The sequence below is a fragment of the Jaculus jaculus genome, chromosome 13, assembly GCF_020740685.1.
Source record: "Jaculus jaculus isolate mJacJac1 chromosome 13, mJacJac1.mat.Y.cur, whole genome shotgun sequence".
Classification (NCBI taxonomy): domain Eukaryota; kingdom Metazoa; phylum Chordata; class Mammalia; order Rodentia; family Dipodidae; genus Jaculus; species Jaculus jaculus.
In genome coordinates, this window is record NC_059114.1 from 82215748 (window position 1) to 82231455 (window position 15708).

The following is a 15708-nucleotide window of genomic DNA, read 5'->3' on the forward strand; positions in this document are numbered from 1 at the left end:
ATGCACATACATGCACACATACACACAAACGTGTCCCCACACATTTGACCATGAATACACCATTGCTCATACAAACCACAAATATGCAAAAATTATATAACTAAATTTTATGTCCCACAGTGTGAACAAAGTTGAGCATTACACTATGAGCATTTCAAGCATTTTTCTCTTGATCTTTGCAAACTTCTGCATACTACTGAAGAAAGAAACATATTGCAAGCATGAGAAAATCTTGTCAAATGTATGGGATATTTAATTTGACAACTGAGTAAAAAATACAGTAGCAACACATTTCTGGGGTCTCATGAAAGTATAATATGTGTGATGTGTGTGGCATGTGTATGTACTGCATGTGATTGTGTGTGTGTGTGTGTGTGTGTGTGTGTGTGTGTGTGTAGAATTGTACACTCCATTCAGTGACTAGAAGAATATTTTGGACTTTTTCTGCTATCATTCTTTCATATTATTTGCTTAAGATAGTTACTCACTGGAGCAGTATTTTTTTTTTTTTTTTGAGGCAAGTTCAAGGGTCTGGTCTTTATTTTAATGTGAGAGAGCAAGAACAGGAGTGCGAGTAAGAGACAGAGAGAGAGAGAGAGAGAGAGAGAGAGAGAGAGACAGAGAGAGAGAGAGAGACAGAGAGAGAGAGAGGATTGGCATGTCAGGGACTCCAGCTTCTGTAACTGAACTCTGGACAAATATGCCTTCTAGTGCACATGTGTGATCTTGAGCACGTGCATCTGGATTATGTGGGATCTGGAGAGTCGAACATGGGTCCTAAGTTTCCGCAGGCTAGGACCTTAGTCACTAAGTAATCTCTCTAGCTCTAGAGCTGAATATTTTTTTAATGTTTTTTTTTTGTTGTAATTTTTATTTATTTATTTGAGAGCGACAGCAGAGAGAGAAAGAGGCAGATAGGGAGAGAGAGAATGGGCGCGCCAGGGCCTCCGGCCACTGCAAACAAACTCCAGACGTGTGCGCCCCCTTGTGCATCTGGCTAACGTGGGACCTGGGGAACGGAGCCTCGAACAGGGGTCCTTAGGCTTCATAGGCAAGCACTTAACCACTAAGCCATCTCTCCAGCCCTAGAGCTGAATATTTTTGATCAGTAATCTTCAGTGATTTTTCTGTCCCCCCCCCCCCGCCCACACACACAAACAGCATAGGGTTGGGTTAATAGTCATTCAAGGATATGGTCAGCCCTGGATTTTTCTGTGGATGCCAGGACAAAAGTCACATTCTCCAAGACCTTTACCACATGCTTGAATGAAAAGCACTCTTGGCTCATCAGCCATCTCCCAAGCTCCATCACAATATGTTTAATTTGACAAAATCATTCATGAATTACTTTCACAATTCTATTTTTGGTTGTCTTTATTGACTCATTGAGGAAAACAAATTATTACTCAAGTTTACCATTGTAGAAATAAAGGATTCAAGATAAGGCTGGAGAGAGAGCTTAGTGGTTGAAGCATTTTCCTGCAAAGCCAAAGGACCTAGAATAAATGCCCCAGGACCCACATAAGCTAGATGCACAAGGGGCAAATGCGTCTGGAGTTTGCTTGCAGTGGCTAGAGGCCCTAGGGTGCCCACTCTCCTTCTGTATGTCTCTCTTTTCTCTATCTCTCTCGCTGCTTGAAAATAAATAAATAAAATGTATAAAACATTTTTAAAATATTCTAGATAACAAACAATTCAGCCAAATTTAAGAGATCAATGATATACACTAAAGAAATTGGTGGTCATGGTTTAAGTGTAAAATGTCCCCATAAGGTAATGTGCTTGAACACATGGGGTCCAGTAGGTGGCGCTGTTGGGGAAGGTTGTGGACTCTTACAGGTGGTGACGCTTTGCTGGCCCTGGTGACTCACTGGGAACCGGTCTGGAGGTTTTGCAGCCAGGCCTCACTGCCTGTTCCCTGATTCCTATCTGTCAACACAATGTGATTAGCTCTTCTCTTGGTACCACTCGCAATACCTTCCTCATTGTGATCTGCTCTACCTGTAGATCTGTTGGCCATAACTTCTTCCCTTCCTTAAGTTGCATCTGGTCAGATATATTGTCTCAGCAACAATAAAGTAACTTATTCAGTAGTCTTTAGCATGTTCTTTTTTATTTTCCATATACTCTGAAAACAAAGGTAATTAAACACTCTATATGCCAACATACAATCTAATATATATTGTAACATAAGCCACATCTTATTTGAGGCAGGGTCTCACTCTAGCCCAAGTTGGCCTGGAACTCACTCTCTAGCCCAAGATGACTTTCTGGGATTACAGGAATGAAACATCAAACTCATATTTTTATACATATTCCTATTTGGTGTTTTTTTCCATGTTTTAATTTATACATACATACATACATACATACATACATATATATATATATATGCATGCATGCATACATATACATATATATATGTATAAGTATATATTTATTTATTAGTTATGTACACAGTTTGCATGCAGCCATGTTGGTACCACTGTTAGCCTCCTCTCTGTCCTCCCTCCTCCTCAGGGAATGTGGGTCTTACACTGTGGGGTTAACCATCAGTGGGGAGAGGCAATGTCCCTCTGCATAATGTCCCAACATGTGTCTCTAACAACTTTTCTGCCCCACCTCCATGAAGTTCACTGATCCATGTTCTGTTTGTTTTAGGTCTACTTCAGTGATGAGGTCTTGGGCGCCTCTGTGTCTCTGGGTATCCTATTTTGTAGGAGTTGAGTGTTCTCTGTGTCTATCTCCTTCACCCCTGTGCTGGTACCAGGTTTACCAAGAAAGCAGCACTCTGGCTCATTTCCCCAATTACTCTGTTTCAGATGGGGCCCTGGCGAGGTGCGATGGGCTGATTCTCTCCTCAGGATCTGCATCCAACTGAAAAAGAGATGCAAATTCTTCAGTGGATAGTGAAGTCAGCACAAGATAAACGGGATAACCATTATTATTTTAGAGAGAATTTTAAGGTGTAGGCCCTCTTGTAGCCCATGATTGGTGGGAGCTTAATAATGCAGAGCAGGCTCCTTTTTTGTATATGGTTCTGACTTGTTTCCCAGCTTCAGCTATGGTTCTGTTCCACTTAATGGATCCATTAACCAAATCAAGAGCAGTTGGTTTCCCACCATTGCTGTGTGTGACTGTTGCACTGTGTGAGCATCACATCAGGTTGTTTGCTGCTGAGTAGCTTAGATGAGGAGTTGCTTGGAGAGATGTTGGTCATTTTTCCCCAGTCGCTCATGTAGCACCTTCTGGCACTAGACAAGCTAACTATCTTTTCAAGTGTTCATTTTCTACCCTTCTTAGTCCTTGTAAAAATAGATAGATAACCATTTGAGGTTATATTGATTTGTCATACAAATAATAAAACATTTGGAATATTAATGCTTACATCATTATTCTCACTGAATCAACATAAAACTCAACAATTTTATTTGGAAGTGAGATAACAGATGAGCTACTATGTGTGTGTGTGTGTGTGTGTGTGTGTGTGTGTGTGTGTATGGATTTTCCTGTTAATTGAAAAATCAGCAATATAAACATTCCTTTCCATGTTGTCCTAGAGTGACATTTTTAACAAATATTAAGTATGAAAATAGTTTTTATTTATTTTATTTTTTTTGAGGTAGGGTCTCACTCTAGCCCAGGCTTACCTGGAATTCTCTATGTAGTGTCAGGGTGGCCTCAAACTCACAGTGATCCTCCTACCTCTGCCTCCCGAGTGCTGGGATTAAAGGTGTTTTCCACCACACTTGGCGAAAATAGTTTAAATCAGAGTAGAAATGAATGTGTTTGAGTGATTTTCTCTGCTTAATTTTAAAACTAAATTATATGAAAATAGAAAGTTAGTTTAGTTGTTGTTTTAACAGCAAAGAGACTAGAAATTCATTTCTGGAAATTTGTTTATGCAATACAGATATGTTTCAGTTGTAAAGTATTTTCAAACTTAGTTTTAATAAGTTATTTTTTATTTATTTGCAAAGAGAAAGAGGGAGTAAAAGAGAGAGAGAGAGCAAGAGTGTAAGCCAGGATCTCTGGCCACTGCAAACAACTTCGGAAACATGCACCACTTCAGGATATTTAAGCAAGATCCTTTAACTGCTGGGCAACTAGGCAGAATAAGCTCTATCATGTATACATCTTGCGAATGAAAGACCACCATGCTTAGTTGATCCCTTTCACATAGACTGTACTGAAACAAAATGTCTCCTGTTTGAAACAGAATTACTGTTTTCACCTGGAAAGTCACATTTGTAATTTTAAATGAAAACCAAGGACAAAGACAGAGACTGGTGACACTCTTAAGGTGATTGATAAGGATTTAATTATAAATCATATTTTAGTTCAGTTACTTTGTTCAACCAAGTATAACTTATGAAATTTAGTGTATGAAATATTAATTCAGACTGTAATTGAGTTTGTATTTTGCAAGAGCTCATTGTCAGAGAAGTCAATGGGCAACTCCAAAAAATACATGTCACAACCCTGCCCACTGAAGAAGCTTAACAAATAAATCCTGCATCATTGGTGTAAAGCATCCTAGTTTCTTCATTTCTTGTTAAAAGCAGCAGAGACAAAACTGAAATAAATCCCATCCCAAGTTCTTTAGAAGGACAAATTCAAACTTGAAATGCATATGGACTTAACATATTTTTCAGCTAGTACGTGTATGTAAGTACAGTTATAACCATCACCTCTGATTTATATTTATTGAATTCCCACTGTGATTCTGCATAGAAGCTGCATGAGCAGAGAAAGTAATGAGGTAACATCTTTCTGGAGTCCTAATTCAAGATCATTTTTTTTTATGAACTCATAAATAACATTGAATCAAATCAGATTACTATGTTAAAAAAACAAACACATTTATAGAACCCTCAGTGGTTTAATAGGATGCTTTTCCTACTGTGCCTTACCTTTTATCTTTGATTGTGTGGCCCTCCCTCCCTGAGAAGAATCTTAAACTGGTGCTTTTTGAGAATCTTTTGATGGCATATTCTTGCACTTCTCTTTCAGCAAGTCTAAGTGGCCTTTTTACGTTCCGTCTTCTGCTCTGGTTTTTAAGTGCTTTTGGAGTCTGACAGACTCTTCCCCTGAGCAGGAAGCTGCAGAGAATACCGAGTGTGCGGTTACAGCCAGGAAAGTCACACTCACCATTGTGATAGGCTGAGGCCGTCCATTTATGTGCTATTTATGAAATTCATATTGGATTTCCTCATTGTTTAATAGTCAAGGACTAATTGTTCCACCAGGGCTGGTGACCAAGCTTTCCATTTGAGATGTTACCTGTGTCTTTTGTATCTCTTAATCATAATATTACGAAGTGATGATTCTGGAGTTAACCAAGTTATATAAAGCATCGTTTTGCTGCTTGCTATTTTGTTCTTAGATGGAAGCGAGTGGCTATAGTGTAAATAAATAAAAACAAACACTTTGAGTTACTTCATACAGACCAAAATAAATTCTGCAAAAATGGAAGATTAAAAATGGACCTTCACATTACATTAACATCATATGTATTGTTCTGAGAAATAGTAATTGGCTTCTTGTCACCTATCATTGAGCCATGTACTGAAATTAAACTTTTCATTCATGTGGAATTATTTAATATCAACATCATAAAAATGTGCATTTAGTTATTCTATGCATATTGTTACTGTGTGGAATTCAAATATATATACCAATTTGATTTTCCTTTCATGATATACTAAGCATGGCACACACTACATTACTACACAACAAAACATTTCTTTGACTATCCACTTAAAGATAAGCAATGATTTAGATTGAGTTCATTTACTATAACCTTGAATCCAGGGTAAAGATACGGGCTACAATGGATTATTTGGCAACTGTGTATGCTGCCCCACATGTATTAAAATTCACTTTACATTATGATGTATTGAGAGGGTGAAGTACGGTCTTTAGAAGTCTTGCTAGTTGTGGAAGATGACATAATTATATAATTATATCTTGGTACAAGCTTGATAACTATCATTGACTTTGTAAGAAAAAGAAGAGAAGCCAGAGAAGCATTATGGATTTATTTTCCTGCACTATTTGTGTAGAATTAGGAGTAAAAGTCATGGGCTTAGACCAGAACTGTGAGTTGAAATAAGTTTTGTTACTTTAAAACATTGTACAATATTAGTTATTGAATTATAGTAATGAAAAATAAAACTAAATAAGTAACAAATAACTCAGGAATCACGAGATCAATTACCACCCTTGAGAAATACAGCCTGCAGTAAATAATATATGAAATATATATAATTACCTCATGTGAAATGCCTGGGGTTCAGTCAGCTTCATCACTAAAAAGGTAACACATTTAGAAAAAGCAAATAAATATCATGGGTTTTATGTATGGAGTTTTCATTTTCCTTTTGCTTGTTTTGACATGGGTTGCTTTAAGAATATGAATAGGGCTAGAGAAATGGCTTAGTGGTTAATTCACTGACTACAAGCCAAAGGACCAGGTTTGATTCCCCACCACCCATGTAGGCCAGATGCACAAGGTGGCATATGCATCTGGAGTATGTTTGCAGAGGCTGAAAGCCCTGGTGTGTCCATTTGCTCTCTCTTTCTCTCCTTCTCTCTCTCTCTTTCTTTCTCCACCTCTCTCAAATAAATAAATAAATAAAATATTAAAATGAATATTGAATATATGTTTGATATATGAATAAAACTATGGAACATTTGTTTTAGCAAATGCAATACCAACTTTTCAAACAGAAAAAGCAACTTAAAATTTAAAATTATTAGTACCAATATAAATTTAAGTTGGCTGTATATATTAAACAAATATTTGTCAGTTTTCTTACTCCAGGTATAAAATAGAGCAACTCTGATGCGATAGTATCTTTTAGTTATTTTAACAGTATCATAGTATATGTACTAATTTAAATGAATGTCTTCTCACTTGAAATATAAAATCACCTGTAGTTTATTCTTCCTTTAAAAAGGTTTTATGTTGTTTGGTTTCTATTCAGTAATTGGATGATTCTGCTTTTGTACTTTATTTTTTTCTACATTGTTAAGGCCACATGCTGCATACTAGTAATGGAGAACCAATCTTAATGATCCTTCTTGTTAGAATAAGGGTGAACCTACATGGATCCAGGTCTGGGAAAGCACCTTTAGTTTAAACTTGAAGGCTTGGGGTTCCCAAGGTGACCTCTGTTGCTCAATAGGTATAACCAGCAGTCTCAACTCATCACTCTGCTTCTCCCCTTTTCCTCCCTATCTCTCTCCTAGCACCTCTCAACACTGAAAAGTATACCAATGGGAGATGTGATGGTCTATTAGTGTAGCTCAAATTCCAATCATTATGAATTTGTTCTTGCTTGCTGGTGTCTATATTTGCTTGCAGCTGTTGTTTCTCACTGTTTGGATCTATGGAAGTAAACTACTTCTTCTGCCATCGATGACATTATCCTGGATTGTATTAGCCCGAAATAAACCCTTCCTCACATAATGTGTATCTGGTTGGATGTTTGGAACAGCAATGAGCTTACTACAACAAAAACTAATTTTGTGATTCAGTTACGTTTATCTCTATAACCAAAAACACCTTATAGGACAGCCAAGGAAAGAAGGGTTTTTTGTTCTTGTATATTAGGTTGAAGGCAGTTTCTGCCCATGTTCTCTGACAGAACTTCATGACAACATGAGCTTATGGCAAAGGTCCAGGTTCATGACAGAGAGAATGAAAAGAAAGTGACCAGAGTGGAGCCTGGATAACATATACTAATAGAAACCTTTTATTTTGCCGTAATCCCATTTCCCAATGTTTTCACAGACTCTCAAAGGAGTGCTACCTGCTTAGAATTAATCTTTCAGTGCCTGAGTCTTAAAAAGAAAAAATGAGGGGGATGTGGTCATATTCTATAACCAAACGTGAGAGTTCCTGTCTGTATAATCAATTATAATACTAAATTATAATAATTAATTATAATAGTAAGCACTTTAGTCTTAATTTATCACATACTGTCAGTTATCATAGTCTGAGCAATACATCTTTATGAATCCAACTATATTCTCAGAAAATGAAGATTGCCATTCTATATTAAACACAATGTAATATGTCTGCATTGCATTGCTGGTATCAGTTTAAGGGTGTTGCTCCTTACCCCTCCCTTTACCATATAGGATGTTTTCCTTGAGACATCTGTCTAATCTTGTAGGTCGCTTCCTAACACAGGCATAAGAATATTGGCAACCTGACATCTGGGCATTGCAGTGTTTATACTACACTCCATCTGCCATCTTCTCCACCGTTAGTAGGATGTTACCACTAATTTTCATATGTCTTTGCAAGTTAATATGATTGAAGCATCCCTTCGCATTATTTGATCTTTGTGAACTCATATAATGATTAGTTAGCATCCCTTGAATATTTTTTTTTTATTTGCTGTAAACCTAAAATTCTATGTGTTATGGTGGTTTTTCTGTATAGTACCAGTTGTATATAATATAAAATGAAATTCCCAATTACCAGTTGACTATAATGTAAGATGGAATTCCCAATTACCATAGCAAACTGAGAATTGTGAAGTCATACTGCATAGGATGAATTACATACGTAAAAATGTACTTTTTGTAGGCTTTCAAAATATGTCTGTGGGACTAGAGTGCTTAGTGAATAAAGTGATTGATGTGCTAACATGACGATCTAAATTGTGAACACAGGAACCTAAGTAACTCCAGCTGGGTGTGGTGGCCCACATTGGAGGCAGAGACGGATTATGGAGCAAGTTAGCTAACTAGACTAGTCGATTCTGAAAGGTCTGTTTTCAAGTAAAGGACCAGGTCTAAAGCAGAAAAGGGGGAAAGTGACTGAGGAGAACATGTGTTATTTATCTCTGGCAGACACCTAAGCACGCACCTGCACACATGTTCACCTACACACATATACACATATCTGCTCCAATGAACCACACACATAATCACAAATTTAAAAAAAAAAAAAACAATAAAGCAAAGGCATCTACATGTACATCAACATGTCAGATCACCAGCAATATTTTCTTATTAAAGTATGTTTTTAATCATTCATATAAATAATGCTTAAACCCTCAAAAATAGTTGCACCATTTGAGAAATTTAATCACAGGTTTCCATATATATTGGCAAGCAAATGCTTTCAACCATGCTGTGTGAGATGCCCGTATTCCTTTCAAGGGTCATCGAGGTTGGCAGTTCAAGAGCCCTGGAAGAAGCCAACCTCTAGCAAACATCAACTCTAAAATAGTGATGTTTTGAGGGTTGGGAGGACAATTGTTTCAGAAACATTTGAACACCTACTGTGCTGATTGCCTCAGTGATTGCCTCATTTAAATTTTGAGAGCATTCTCAAGGGAACTACTATTCTTTGAATTCATACAGTCTTCAAGGGGATTGTTGGCGAATGGTGTTCATATACAGGATAAGGAAGCCCCCCCCCCACACATACATTTCCCACTAGGTGATAGACTTGAGTCCACCCTGACAATCGTGTTCATGGGCTCTGGAATGGTAGGTCAGCAAAGGCAGACAAATTGACTAAGTTCTATGCAATATGTCTGAAGACTGAAATATCTCTACAAAAGCTAATGAGAGTGAAAAGAATTCATGTGCCCTCAATTAATAAGGAAAGGAAAACTCAGTCAACTCATAAGGACTGACTGCGTCTCAAAGGTGTTTGCCTGCAAAGCCAAAGGACCCAGGTTAAATTTCCCAGGATTCACGTTAGCCATGTGCACAAAGAGATGCAAGTGTCTGGAGTTCATTTCCAGTGGCTGGAAGCCCTGGCCTACCCATTCTCTCTCTGTCTGTCTCTCTCTTCTCTCTTTCTCCTTCTCCCTCTTTCTCTGTCAAATAAATAAATAAAAACTATAAAATAAAATAAAATAGATCTTCAGCCGGGCGTAGTGGCACACACCTTATTCCCAGTACTTGGGAGGTAGAAACTCTCAAATAAAAAAAAAAAAAAATAGATAAAATAAAATAAATTAACTATTAATTGAAACATTGTTATTTTCTCCTTTAAGCTTATTGTATTGTCTCTTCACATATTTCTAGCTCTATTATATATGTGTGTGTATATATATCTATATCTATATCTATATCTATATCTATCTATCTATCTATCTATCTATTTATCTATCTATCTATACATATATGTATGTATATATGTGTGTGTATAGCTAGCCTTGTGTTCTAAGTGGATTGAAATATCCACCATTATTTAATGTCTCTTTCTATATTCTATTACCTCGCTTTGAGGCTTCCTTACATATTAATATAGAAATTCCTCTTTGATCTATTAGTGTTTATATCCTTTCCTTTTTATTTTTAAATGAACTATATTGTTATATGTGAAATTAAATTCTTCATAGTAGCATATAAGGAATTAATGTTTTCAATCCCTTCTACTAATTTCATTGTCTCATCAGTATATTTACATGACTTATTTTTATTAAAATTTCTTTTAAGATGGTCATTTTATTTTCTATTGAAAATTTATGTTTGGTTTAGCTCATTTTTATTTTTTCTGATGTTGAACTTATTGCATTTGGAGTTATATTTTGACAATATATTTGTAGTGTCTTGTTATGTTTCTTACTATAACATTATTTGTTTTTCTGGATATTGTTTTATATACATTTGAATTGTTTTGTTCCAATATTTTACAACTTCAACTGGAATTCAAATGTTACCTCCTTAATGACCCTCTAACTTCCCCCACATGTCTGCTAATTACTTCCCCCACAAATAATTAAGAATGCATGATGTGATACTATTTTTGTTTCAACAATTAATGATAATTTGCAATATTTGTCAGGGAAGAATATGTAGTGTATTTGTAGTTGCATATGTCTTTCTAGTCTGTTTTTATTCCTGATGTGCTCAGATTCCTTCTATCATTTATTTTATGTTTTAAAACAGCCTTCAAAAATTAATTTTAAATAAGTTTGCTAGTAACATGTTTGCTTAGTTTCATCTAAACCTACTTAGGTATTCCTTTAATTTCAAGGGTATATCATACTGGATGCCACATTCTGAGTTGACACCTCATTTTCTTTGGCACTTGCATACAAACTGGCATTTCCCCCCTTACATGCTTTCTGATGACATCCACTGTCTTTCATTTTGGCTTTCTCACTTACATAAAGCACATATTCTCTTGCCACTGTTGAGAAACTTTTTCTTTGTATTTAGTTTTTTCAAGCTTGACTCTGAGTTATTTTCATGTGACTTTCTTCATGTTTTTCCTTTTTGGAGTTCACTTAGCTTTGTGAGTCAACAGCTTTATGTCTTTTATCACTTTAGGAAGCTGCATTCAGCCATTGCTTTACTGACTAGAAACCCTTTATATCTGATACTCTGAGCATGGGAAATAAGACATCATGCTGGAGTCCCATTGGGACATGGCTGCTATGTTATTATTTATCAATTGGCTCTCTTTATGTTTTCCAGATTACATAATCCTTATTCTATGTTGCAATTTGAATTGTATCCTGATTTTTCCATTATGCTGTGTTGTTGGTTTTATTTTATGTATTTTATTTTCTGTTGAAATCTGCTTCTTTGTTCAGTACATTTCCTTTCTTTAAAAAAATATTTAGTTTGTACTTATTTATTGAGAGAGAGAAAGAGATAGAGAGAGGGAGGGAGAGAGAATAGGCATATTGTGAACTCTAGCTGCAGCAAATAAACTCCAGACACATGTGCCACCTGGTGCATCTGGCTTACCTGGGTTCTAGGAAGTTGAACCTGGGTCCTTAGGCCTGGCAGTCAAGTTCCTTAACTGCTAAGCTAGCTCTCCAGCTCCCAGTATTTTTTCATGTTTATAATAATTCCTTTAAATATTTTTTTTAACATTATATCATCATGAATTTAGATTTGTTGATTTTTTTTTCTTTTTCATTCAAGTGAAGGTTTTCCTTGTTTAGAGTGGTACAGATGAGTTTCCTCAATCATTTAATAGTATGTAGGGGAGGGTTGCCCTTGCTGATTGAAGAAAGGGAACTGGTTTGTAGAATCTACATTATTCATGGACAAGTTATGAATCTGAGTTTATCACTAGATCTCTACCAATTCTCATTGAAAGTCCCTTGCCCCTCTTCACTGTGTATTCCCAATAATAAGCTTCCAGGTTTATTGGTATAAATGCTCAGTACAGAGCAAAGACCTCACTTTCCATTATGCCTCTTCTGGAATCATCCAACAGAACCAGAGATTTAGACCTCATAGGAACTGCTAGAATGGAGTCTCAGGTTACACGTGTTTCCACTGACAAAATGGAATACGGTTTCATCACCATCCTTACAAAATGACATTTCAGGTCTTTACTCATCTTTCTGTGCCACAAATCCTGATGGGATGTAGAGGACAGCCTGCTAGATTCTGACAAGTATGGATGCTGAGGGCTCCTTCAGCCCCGCTTGGCAGTGGTGTGAACAGACAAGGGTTGTTTTGTCTGCGATGGGCTGTTTGTGTCCAGCAAGGGTTTACTAAAGCGTGGCAGATTCTGCAAAAATTCTTTCTGCTTTGCTCGGAGTCTCTTCTTTTCTGTACCCATTGTTAGTGCCTGAAAGCCAGATGCCTTGGCTATATGGCTATCGTACGTGAGGAAAAAATAAAATAAAATAAACCAAAAGAACCCAGTATTATATCATTTCTTGGATTCAGCCATTCATGATAATCTTCTTTTTCTCTATCCATCATTTAGAGAATTCTAAATTTGTATATAATCCAGGTTTTTGTTTGTTAACTTTGTGGGACATATAAGGAAATGCATAGCTACTGATTTTTTTTTTTTCTGAAATCAGACAGCTGATAGCATCATTTTATTATAAAACTTGTAATAAATTGCAGTATTCCTCCATGACAAAAGCCTGAGCCACTACATGCTTGAAGAAACCTGAAGCCACTGCAGTGATGCCCTCTCCAGGTTTTAGCAGCAATTGTTAAGGAATGAAGTTAAAAAAGAAAGAAAACAGTTAAAAAAAATCTGTAGTGGTTGGAAAGATGGCTTAGCAGTTAAGGTGCTTGTGTGCAAAGCTTCAGAACCTTGGTTGAACTCCCTAGTGCCCACCTAAAGCCAGATGCACAAATGCACAAAGCAGCATGTGTGTCTGGAGTTCATTTGCAGTGGCTAGAGGTCCTGCTGTGATCATTTTCTCTCTCATGGAAAACAACAACCACAAAAAATAAATAAATAAATAAATAATAAATAAATAAATAAATAAAAGCCTGAGCCAGGAGTGGTAGCACACACCTTTATTCCCAGCACTCAGGAGGCAGAGGTTGGAGGATCCCTGTGAGTTCAAGGGCAAGCTGACACTACATCGTGAATTCCTGGTCATCCTGGTTTAGAGCAAGACCCTACCTCTAGTTCTAGTTCCTTAAAATTTAACTAAAAGGAAGTTAGCTATTGCTGTGGACTTCTACTGGAGTCAATTATCGCGCACACTCGGATGCACTATACCTCCATGTGCATTTTATTGCTCCTTTATCCTATTTTTATTAGCTATGTAAAATTAACTTCTGAAGGCTTAACACCTTTAAGAAGTCTGTTATATTGTAATCTTGGATCATGATACCAGGGGGTATACAACTGACCTCCAGTATTCTTTCATCTAGGAAAATAGCATTTTCAGGCACAGACATTAATATTTCTATTGGGAAACAGGTTCAATTTGCTTGTCCTTGCTCTGAAGCCTGGAATGGAGGAATGTGTGAAAAGCACAATCCATTCCCCATTCTACTTCTATCTGTGATTTCACCTGAGCTATTATGTGACAATGACCTTCTCCTTCTAACTAAATTTCCAGAAGTGGCTGTCTAAAATGGTTCATGTTACGAATTTATACTATGTATGGTCAGGCCTTGCACCAATCATGTGTTCAACACATGACAGGTACTAGACATTATAGCCATGGTGGTATTTGTGTAAGTTGAAAAACTGAATAACTTCATAGCAGCATAAACTTTGAATGCATGTGACATTTTAAGCAATAAATTTGCTGTTATTTTTTTCCTCAGAATTAATATGTGTCTTACTTCATCAATTGGCACATAATTTTGATGTGCCAACCATCTGCAAAGATCTCATCAGCCCTTCTCTTTTCAAGACATCATATTGATAATAAAATACACAGTCTTCATAGTGGCGAACACTTTTAATCCTGGCAGCCAGCAGGCAGAGGTAGGATGATCACTGTTTGAGACCAACCTGAGAATGCATGCTACACAGCTACTTCCAGGGCAGCCTGAGCTCGAGTGAAAACCTGCCACAAAAGAAAATGCATAAGGTGGAAAAGCATGGAGCAAGTTAGTCTCTGCTCCTGACCAAGCAGCTGTGCAGCTTCCTAATCAAAATAAATCACTTCTGAAATTAAAAATCAATCATGTCTTTCACTCAGGGTATCCCAACACAATAATGCAGAGAAAAGTTAGAAATGTAAAATTAATAACATGTATGTTCAACATAATTCATTTTACTCACAGCAAATAATTTATTAACACAGCAATTAATTTTATTCACTATAAGATATTAGCTTTCTGCCAAGAATTTATTGCTGAATGAGTCATTTTATGGAGATCTGGGTTACATATCAATTTATAAACCCTAAGTACTTTGAGAGTCACTTCAAAACATTCCAAATGATCCATGATGTAGTATTGCTATGAGGATTATTTTGCTCCTATATCTTATACATTTTCCCCATTGATAATGACATACAATATTTGGATGAATAGATACCACCAACAGATAACCAAAAAAATAGACATGTTTTCTCTCAATATGTATAGAGCCTTTCTTGTCAAATATTTTCAGATAAGTTTAATAGGTTCTCAAAATGTGACAAAGCAGTATATTTAGACAGTAAAAATAAATAACCACACAATAGAAGCCTTCTGAGCTACAAAGTGTGCAAATCCTCATATAATTAATCCAACAATTATGAAAAATTATCTGATTTAGCAAGAAAAATCAATTTTATTTTCATTCATGAATAGGAAGGATCATCTAAGATTTCAGGTGGTAAAGGGTGACTTTGTCCTAAATCATGAAAATCAGGAAAGCACATTTCAGAATGGTCAGATGAAAAAGAGCTCAAGGAGTATCCACTCTCATAAAAGATGACTACAATTAAAATTTACATTATTTAGATGTTGTTATTGACACCAACAGTATTACCATGTGCTCAGGAAGCTGCACTGTGCCCTCAAGGTGGTCATGTGGATAACAAGCTCATTTTTCTTCTCTATTACATAGATGTTATGGGACAAACTTACTCACCTCTATTACATAGATGCTATGGGACAGACTTACTTGACTTAAGAGGGAAGTTAAAAATGCCAACAGGGAAAAAAATGTCAAACTAAAGTGTTATTAAATCAGAAGCAAAAGATTAAAGTCCATATAACAGGAATAATTATATTTAGCCTCTGTTAAAGTTTTGTTCTGTTTTGTCCTTATCTTGATATTTGTTTGTTTTGTACTAATGGGAGTATTTGGGAACCAGAGGCTTTAAGACAAGATTTTCATTTGGTCCCCTCTCTCTAACTGAAAAGCTTGTTAAGGAAGCTGATCTGGGGAGAGTATTGACTAGCAGGAAGCGTCTGTCATGATACCTGTTTATAATGAATATTCCCCGATGTTCTCCTCTAAGCTAGCTGGCTGGAACAATTGCCAAGCGTTGTTTATTAAATCCTGAA